The 10,258-nt window shown below is 37.7% G+C and overlaps 1 protein-coding gene across 1 annotated transcript in view; it reads left to right on the forward strand.

Moving 5' to 3' along the window:
• Nucleotides 1-6,053: 6,053 nt before the first annotated feature.
• Nucleotides 6,054-10,258, forward strand: part of LOC105218549 (odorant receptor 85c) — a 101,634-nt gene continuing 97,429 nt past the window's right edge. Inside the window, exon 1 of the mRNA XM_054229415.1 lies at nt 6,054-6,129. The gene's annotated coding sequence lies outside the window, so the exon portion shown is untranslated. The remainder of the gene's footprint in view (nt 6,130-10,258) is intronic.

The raw sequence follows: 10,258 nt of genomic DNA on the forward strand, positions 1-10,258 counted from the left end.
GTCTGTATGTGTGACGAGTATGTGGGAGAAAATTATCAGCATCAGTCGGTAAATAATGAATTTACACTGCTGACGATATCATTAAGGTATTTATAGTATGCATGGAAAAATTGGTTCTGCTGAAATTTTACGTTAAAGCGAAGATGGATAGTAAGCGAGTTCTTGGTATTGACAGCAACGGTATTGACATGCAATAATTTTTAATTGTTTTACTGAATTAAAAGCCAGCGAAACGGTGGTGGTGTTAACGTAAATGGTTAAAGAAGAAGTAGGAGTTAATAAACTCAAAATTATAGAAGAACGGGTTATTGTTATATCGAAACAGATATTGAATCCTTCACTAGAGTTTCTTTAGTTCTACATTTGTTGACAGTTTTTGTCACTAATTGTCAATTTGCGAACAACCTCGTTCCATAGATAGCAATGCTATTGTATAGAATAAAGCTGTAGGTATTCTGCAGTTTTATCATGGACTTACATGTTTCCTAAATTCGAGTCAGAATTCGGTATTAGATAAATAATTTTTAGACTCTCACAACTAAAGTTACATAAGCTATACAACCAAACGGCCACTTCAATATGCAGTCTAAAAATGGATGAAATTGGATTATAATAACGCCTACTTTCCTTCAAAACCCATATCTCAGAAACTACTCGACCAATTTCAACGAAATTCAATTCATAATATTTTTTGGTATCCCAATGCTATTGTTTGAAAATGGGCGAAACGGCTACTTTCACTATACCTATAGTTCAAGTCATTGAAGTCATTTGTTCACTTTACAATATATAAGTTTAGCACCAGTTTAGATATCGAAACAAAACTTTGCAAAAATACCGTATTTATAGTATGCCATAGTCCGTCTAAAAATCACCGAAATCGGATTATAACTTTTCAATGCCGCAGATATCGAACATGAGGATCTCAGTTAAGTTAGGTTAGGTTGTAAGGCTGTTCGCCAGAGGGAAACACACCTAGACTATGAAAGACAGGCTTTTGTGAAGCCAGGATCCACTCTCTTGATTAAGTATTAGAATTCGACAAAGCGCCCTACCTAAAGACTACCTACAAATTTACATAGATTTTTCACTTCTATATCCGCTATTTCTCCCCGGTTGTTCGAAATCAGCATCTACAGGTTGAATCCGGTAAGATTTTTGACCTTACACCGTGGATCCCGATGGGACAATTGCCCGATAGAACCCCTTTGACGAAGGAGAGGTGAACTTTACTAAGGAGGTATGCGATTCATCAGAAATATCGGTAAATCTTTTTCATATTCTAAAGAGAATCAAACGAGATGTGCTCCTTCTAATAGAATAAAGAATAGAATAAAAATGGACAACATGAGTATTGCACTTCTTCTACCTCTCTTATACCGTATACTCCGGTTAATATGTGAGATATCTTAGCACAATTAAGTGTATGTAAAATCGTTATTATAGGGTGGCTTAGTGGCAAAAATAGTTGAAATATGTTCTGGAATTAACCCAGCTTCCATATACCATATAAAATTATTTTCGCTATTCTAGAGAATTTTATGCCGGATATATGGGTGTGCTATCTTAATACAATTAAATAAATAAATTTCCAGTATATAAGGATCGGACCGAACTTTCTTACTTGTTCGAAATGATCTTGCTTTTTGGGTATCTATAGATGACCTAGTGAGTTTTTATTAACTCTACACACTATGAGTGTGCTATATATGACGAAGCAAAGTTTCGAGAAAAACTTTTTCTGTACGAAGAGAACAAACGGTTCGATTGCTTTGAAAAATTTATGGTCCACTACTGGATATTGGTTTGCCATTTTTGCAGCATGTGAATATGGTTCACCGAAATCTGTTGTGTGACCACGTTGAAGCTTGTTGAACCCACTATTGACCAATTATCTGGAAAAACACGAAGCGTACATGTTCTCAGGATTACAGATTTCTATGAAAACACTTATTTTCTTATCCAAATTATTATCCTGAAAAATTCTTCAAAAATTCTATATGTATTTTCTATATGTATATCATCTCAAATCCACAATTCATCATTAAAGTAGCATGGATCTACCTACTCAGTCATGCTGTTGCCTGAAAGCGTTCAACTTTAAATTGAAGACTATGAAATTGAAGAATCTATTGATTTTTGCATTCTATGCAAGGTACATGAATGTTTGTAAAACGAAATTGAGAAGGAAAGTGTATGAAATTGAGTTCAGCTAATTCCTCAAGTGTTTTGTTGTGAATTCAAGCACTAAATTTCTTAAATGCTTCACATCAAAGAAATCAATAAGGAGGTATGTATACATATACATATATTTACCGTAAATGTGAACCATGATGATTACTTAACAATAATCTGCAGAAGCAACAGGGGTTGCTGCCACACACTCACCGTGAGACCCACGTGAGGGTGTGGTGTGGGTGTTCGATGCGGCGCGCCGCTAATAAAACCCTTAAAAACGTCGTAAATAATTTACGCTCTTTCGATTACGATTAAATTTTGGAGAATTTTCATTTTATACTCGCACAACAATAATAACAATAAACAGCTTAATGACAGGAGTTGTGTGGCTTTAAAAGACCAGAAGAAGAAAAAAAGAAGGGCAACAAAAGTTTATAGGTGTGAGGCTGTGAGATTTAAATGCTTTGTTGTGACTGAGAGGTTGTTTAGGGTGTGAGTAAACGAGCGCGGGGTTTTACGTGCGCCAAGCTTACCGGAACTGCTTGACGGAAGTGCGGTTACGAAGCCGCGACGTAACTTTCCAATATTATGTATAAAGCATAATGCGATAAAAACAACAATGTAAGCGTGTTGTAATGAAATAAATATATTCTTGTTGCGATGAGTTGTGAATATGAGCGTAAGCTGTATGATAGACATGAGTATAACAATGAATTTGTCAACTCATATACCTGCAGTTAGGCAAATTTTTGTATTAGGGTGGTTCTTAGAAATAAAATGGATAAAATTACCAAATCCGTCCGTCCTTGTATGTATGTAATTGGCGTTGAAACCGTTTAGCCGGTTATAGCCGAATGGATGATAGCGTGCCACTTCGCTCTTTCCTTCGCAGTTCGGCGCCAGTTGGAGATCCCAAGTATAAGCGGGTCATTCTCCACCTGGTCCCTTCAACGGAGTGGAGGCCTTCCCCTTCCTCGGCTTCGTCGGTCGGGTATTGTATCGAACACTTTCAGAGCTGGAGTGTCTTCGTCAATTCGGACAACAGGATCTAGCCAGCGTAGCCGCTGTCTTTTTATTCGCTGAACTATGTCAATGCCGTCGTATAACTCGTACAGTTCAGCGTTCCATCGTCTGCGGTATTCTCCGTTGAGCACCATAGGAGTTCCTAGTGTCGTCTCATCTGATGTTGACGTCGTCCAAGCTTCTGCACCATAAAGCAGGACGGGAATGATAAACGACTTGCTGAGTTTGATTTTGGTTCGTCGAGAGAGGACTTTACTTTTCAATTGCCTACCAAAGTAGCACTTGTTGGCAAGAGTGGTTCTGCGCTAGATTTCGAGGCTGACATTGTTGGATCCGCGTCCTTACTGGTTAATAATTCACATACACACAATTTTGTACCAAACTCAAATAGTCCTCGTTAGGGTGTGTCGTATCCAAGATACAAAAATTATAATTTTTGTATAATATTATAAATATCAAGTAAGGAAAGGCTAAGTTCGGGTGCAACCGAACATTTTATACTCTCGCAATTTATTTATTTAACTTTATTTATATTATATAATAGTACACAATTTGACCCACATATTCGTCATATATATTGTATAAAGTCTATTGAAAGTTATTTGTGTATTTGTACAAAGTTCTGCATCGATATCTTCAGTAGTGCTTACTTTATATATTGTAAAGTTAACGATTCAGATCGTCTTCAAAGTTCTGGTATATAGGAAGTAGGCGTGGTTGTGAAGCAATTTGGCCTATTATCACAACATATCATTGGGATGTAAGGAAACTATTACAAACCATGCTTCATTGAAATCGGTCGAGTAGTTACTGAGCTATGGTTTTTGACCCATAAGTGGGCGATGCCACGCGCTTTTTCCATTTTGTAAAAAAATCTGAGTGCATTTTCTATCTGTCATTTCTTATGTGAAATTTAGTGTTTCTGGCGTTTTTCGTTACTGAGTTAACTCACTTTTAGTAATTTTCAACCTAACCTTTGTATAGGAGGTGAGCGTGGTTATTATCCGATTTCAACTAATTTCATAATTTGTAGTGGGGTACGTAAGAGAACTGACTGCAGAAAGTTTGGTTTATATAGCTTTATTGCTTTGCGAGATATATACAAATAACCGATTTGAGGGAGGGGCCACGCCCACTTTCCCAAAAAAATTACATCCAAATATGCCCTTTCTAGTGCGATCCTCTGTTCCAAATTTTACTTTTATAACTTTATTTATGGCTTAGTTATGACACTTTTTGTGTTTTCGATTTTCGCCATTTTGTTGGCGTGGCAGTGGTCCGATGGTCAAGATATCTCAATTTTTACTCAAGTTATCCGTTGCACGGACGGACGGACAGACAGACATTCGGATTTTGACTCGTCTCGTCACCCTGATCATTTTGATATATATAACCCTATATCTAACTCGTTTAGTTTTATGACGTACAAACAACCGTTATGTGAACAAAACTATAATACTCTCTTAGCAGCTTTTGTTGCGAGAGTATACAAATCGAAGGTATTTTGGTGGAAGGTGACACATATAATTGCTAAAAAATAAATGAAAGCTAAATTTTATTTCGCATATTTAAGTGCCATCCTAATGTTTGTATATATTATATCCCAATGCCACCTGTACCATGCACTTCAGTTTAATGGTGTTTAGTGTATTTGGCGCGTGCAAACACACAACCAACACCACATCCGCCGCATGACATCACGCAAATATAACAACAACAACGGTAAGAGCTGGCGTAAAATTCTCAAGTGGCCCAAGTTTTGTTAGTAGTAAGGCAAATAATTTCGTTGAAAAGTGGGTATTAATTTAAAAATAAATATATAAAGCTTACTTTTATTGCCACCACAGTGTGGAAGTTGGAGTTTTACGAAGTATCAGATTATTTCGGTTAAATGCGAGTATATATAAGATATGACTTGGTGTTGACAGGCACAAGTACTCATAGTACAACTGCTTTAATTTGATTTGAAGATGGTATATTTATAAATATTTTATATACAGCAAATAATAGCGATATAAATTCGGAAGATTATATTCTCAACTAGTAGTTAAGTAATTTGGGTGTTAATTGCTTCGCTTTTCTAGCAACTCATGCTTAATTTGAAGTCTGTGTTGTAAATCGTCAACCCTTGCCAATGTTTAAGGAACAATTAATCTTCCGAAAACTTCTCGTGCCGCCTTATCGGATGTTGACATCGTCCATGCTTCTGTACCATAAAGTAGACGGGAATGTAGAGTGTAGAGTAGAATTGTAGAGTTTTGTTTTTGTTCGTCCATAGCTTTTGGCAAATGTGATTCTGTGTTGGATTTCGAGACTGACATTCTTGATTCTGGTTTTCTATACCTTATACGAAATTATCTACAACTTCAAAGTTATGACTGTCAATAGTGGGAGCCAAGACGCGAGTGCGCTGACTGTTTGTTTTATGACAGCAGGTATTTCATCTTGTCCATGTTCACTATTGCTCAACGCTGCTTTTCGTGCAGTCAGAAGCAGGTTTAAAATCGACAAAGAGATGGTGTGTGTTTCATGGGTCTTTTCCAAGGTTTGGCGCTTGGTGAATGCTCCGGTTTTGAAACCTTCTGTTATTCGCCGGATCCTTTCGTAGAATTTTCGAGCATTTCCCCTCTCGACCAGGTTGTCAAGCTCTTCATACTCACACATTTCGGCCTCTTTCTTTCTTTTGTCTAAAAATGCAAGGTCTTAGAGTGTTCCATTTAGACAATCTTATATATATTTATTTAAAACCCCCGGTAAATATTCGTCGAAGGAAGGGATTTTTCTCCTGTGTACGTTTATATGATTATTTATTATTTTATCGTTAAACCTTTCTCTTTTAACCTTTTCAGATCGAATTTTATGTCACAAATTTTCGTTTATTGGATTATACATTAAACACGTCATTGCATCAGAGACGATTTGGTACTGGTAAGTATTCATAAAAGTTCATATAATTGCTTTTCACCTCGTAAATAAGTATATTAAAATGAAATTACTTCGTAGTAAACAAAGCCAGTTACCGTTAAATACTAAAAGTGAAATTTGTCACATTTACCGTTGTTGAAATTATTTCTTATTTCAATAAGTGGGATATATTTGCATCTTTGTGAGGAAGTTTTCTATACGGATCCGATTAATTTTTTAACCACTTTGTATATTGAGTGAATAACCAATAATCAAGGCATATTCCCTTCCCCTGTGTAAATGTGCTTCTTTGATATTCTAATTCTTAAGATATTCTGATATAAATATATAACAAACATACAAACATAAATACGAAGAACTAAAGTAAATGAACGAATAAATCACAATCCATACTTCGAATAACATATAAACGGAAAATCTTGAAATCACAGTTAACGATTAGAAGATATATATAAAAGTTCCGGTGTTTTATGTATACTTACTTAAGGTAGACATCTGGAAAGCATGATTCCGATAAATCTTCACATACAGCGGTAGAGACATGAACCATGGTTAAGCCCACATAACCTCTGTGAGAGAAAATAGCTATAACACTTGGTTCTATAGGTTCAGTTTCATATACATGTTTCGCGTAAGTCCATATGGTTTCATATCTCAATCAAAAATTATTAGTTTATACGTTAACAATGAATAACCGTTGCCACGAAAGACCGCATAAATTACGATGACTTAAAACAGTGAGACCACGTAGAGTATCGGGTTAAGTTCCGATATGGAAGCAGTTGGTTTGATGTCTGAATGAAATCAAGTTCTATCGTGGAGTCTTGTGATTTCTTGGTTCCTTGTGACTATAATATTCGAAAAGAATACATTGCTTTTGGGTTTTTGGTGCTTTGGCTGGCGTACAAATCTTAATATAAATTTCTTATTGGTTTCAAATATACCACAACGGATTAACGAAGTTCAATATAAATTTCCTCTGTCCTACCTTAACCGTCGCTAGTAAAACGATGGCAAAAGCAAATGAACTCAGTTATTTAATGATGCCGCAAAAACGGGTCAATGGCTATCCCAAAACAGACACACACTCAAACACCCAACTGCATGTGGTAGTTGTATTAACTCACCGGTTTTCTACGTAAAATACAATTTAATTGCCCGTGAAAGTATTGAAAATATACTCCCCAACAGCTGCAACAATAGCAGAAAAGAAAATACAGCCTTGAAAACGGGGAAAGAAAAGAAAGCAAACACAAATCATGTCAACACCGTTGCCTGCCATAATGTCTTTGCCGATGCAGAAGCTGAAGTGAGTTCGTGGGTAAAACCGACGCTGCAAGTGCTTGTCGAGTGGCAAAAGGTGTTGTTGTGGCTACTTGAAGTGTAGGTGGCGCTAACGTCATTATGTCTATAACACGAAAACTTGTCAGCGACACACAAGAACTGGTTGAGAATTTAGGCGAGAAAGTTGAAGCTTAGCAGAGTGCAAAGAAAGCAAGCAAAACACCATGTTTATGTGAGGGTAATCAATATGAATGGTCTACTTGAAAAACTGTGCGGTACCGATGTGGCTTTGCCATGACTCACGCCTCACAGCGAGACTCTTCGTTGCCTATTTGTAGCTGGTTCCTGGTTGCTGGTAGCGTCTGCAGCTGCACGTTGGCAATAAATAAAAATCGCATTTACCCGCTTTAAAATCAATTTATCAGCAAATCTTCAGCGCACTCCCAGTGGCACGCTACTGGCGTCCTATATAGGTACGTATATTTCTAGATATATATTATATGTCATTGCAGTTGGCGCGTGAAGGACATTGAAAATGGGCGACGATGCGCATTGAGAAATGAAACGCAAATGGCTCCATTTAGAAGTTAGTGGAAAATCGATTTGGATGGAAATATAAACACCAATTAAAGTGGTATCATACGATTAAGTTCGATTAGATTAGGTTAGTGCTAAAAGCGTGTCCTTGCTATCAGTTGCATCGGATCACTTCACATTCAGACTGGTATGGGTGCCTGGCCACAGCGGACTCGCAGAAAATTGGAAGGCTAACGAGCTTGCTAGGCTAGGAAAGTCGGTCTCACCTACAGTGAAATGAGAATAATTCACCATCATCCATTTGCGTCTTGCTTCTGGATGAATGGGTCGCAAACAGGTGGCTCTCCACCTGATCTTTCCAACGGAGTGGAGGCCTTCCCCTTCCTCGGCTTCCATCGGCGAGTACTGCATCGGACACTTTCAAAGCTGGTGAGCTTTCGTCTATTCGGACAATATGACCTAGCCAGCGTAGCTGCTGTCTTTTTATCGCTGAACTATGTCAATGTCGCCGTATAACTCATACAACTCATCGTTCCATCGTCTGCGATATTTGCCGTTGTGAATGTTCAGAGGACCATAAATCTTTTAGCAAAAACTTTTCCTCGAAAACTCCCAGCGTTGTCTCATCGGATTTTGACATCGGACGGGTCAACTACAACACTATTATAAACTTTAGCTCTATGACGATCCCCATAGACTTGTGGACTTGCATACAGTAGAACTCCAATTATCCGAATTAATGGGGACCGGGACCCATTCGGATAATCAAATATTCGGATAATCGGATTTTTTTTTTAATTGCCATTGGAGTGAATAAAAGCTACGTTTTGATATTACACTATTTTTTTTATTGAATTAAATGAAAGAAACATGAAATTTTCACTTGTTTTAAATATAAATAAAATGTACTTGTGTACAAGTTTAGAAATAAAAATCATTGTTTTTTAAACATCTCCGTCAATGTAAGCTGTTTTGCGGTCTTCAACCGTTTTCGGGCAGCCACGTCACGCATTCGCTTGACGGTTAGCAGTTGCAAGTGGTCACACTCGGGCTGACGCTCCATCCACTTTAAAGCAGTCTCGAGGCCGGCAAATGCTTCACTAGCTGATGATCCAGCGACTACTTCAAAATCAGCAGAAAGTTCTTCTTCCACTTCCACTTCAACATCTTCTCTCACACTTACAACAATTTCATCGTCATTGTGAATTTGAAAACCAGGGTCAGACGTGTCACAAGCCATCCACTCTCCTACATCTTCAGCACTTACTTCTGTACAACCAGGAATTTTTACAATAATTTTTCTTATTTCCTCTAGTGACAACGCATCTTCATCATCATCATCCTCTCCATATTCTTGTTTCTCATTTTCTTCAGATTCTTTTTTTTTGTTAAGTTAAGACAAGTCAAGTCAAGACTTGACGCGCAAACACTGGCTTCGCGGGGGGAAGAATAATAGCGCACTTAGACTTTTTTTCGACAATTTTTTGTGATTCGGATAATCGGCGATTCGGATAGTCGAAGTTCGGATAATTGGAGTTCTACTGTACTTCTACCCTACTCTCATATTAGGGTTATGACTTTCTGGTCTTAACATTAATTAGTAGGCTGAGGTATTCTTTGCGGACCATTGAGATACTTGCTGCGAATTGTACCAAAGTCTTATATAGATTTCGGTAAAAAAATTAAAAAATTTTCAAAATAAGCAACCACTTGTCGCGTCATTGTCGTGCGACATTCGTGTGTTTATATGAAATGAGTTTTGCGTTTTTAATCACCTCAATTGAAAGCACAACTAATTAACTAATCTTCCCGCTGACAAATTGTGGCGATTAGTGGTGGCAAGTAAATATGCAAGTAGATTCAATGGGATTGATTAATTGAAAGTCTCGACGTGACGTGCCAGAACGGCGTGTGGAACGCGGAGTGTAGAGTTAAGTGGTGGTGTAGAAGTATATGTCTGTCTGTGTGGTTCAAGCTCTCTGACATGTTTAGTGGAATTGCGACTACTTACATCAGCGGGGCGCATGTCGTTGCGCCACCTGGCAGGCTAATGGTGTGGGTGTGTACAAATCGAAATCGCTTAATCAGTAGTCTTGCTTGGGTGCCTGCTTGACAATTCTCTTTCATGGTTGTCGCGCGCTAAGCGTACGTGCATATAAGCGTTTTGGAAGATTATGCAGTAAGCGGTGGGTGGGACTATAATTGTGTATACTCAGATTTGGCAAGTGGCTATCAAGAAACCGAGTAGCGTTAAATACATCTGACCTTTCAAAATGACATGTTGACCGATTTAGTGATCCTTTAATGAGTA

The sequence above is a fragment of the Zeugodacus cucurbitae genome, chromosome 2, assembly GCF_028554725.1.
Source record: "Zeugodacus cucurbitae isolate PBARC_wt_2022May chromosome 2, idZeuCucr1.2, whole genome shotgun sequence".
NCBI classification, from domain to species: domain Eukaryota; kingdom Metazoa; phylum Arthropoda; class Insecta; order Diptera; family Tephritidae; genus Zeugodacus; species Zeugodacus cucurbitae.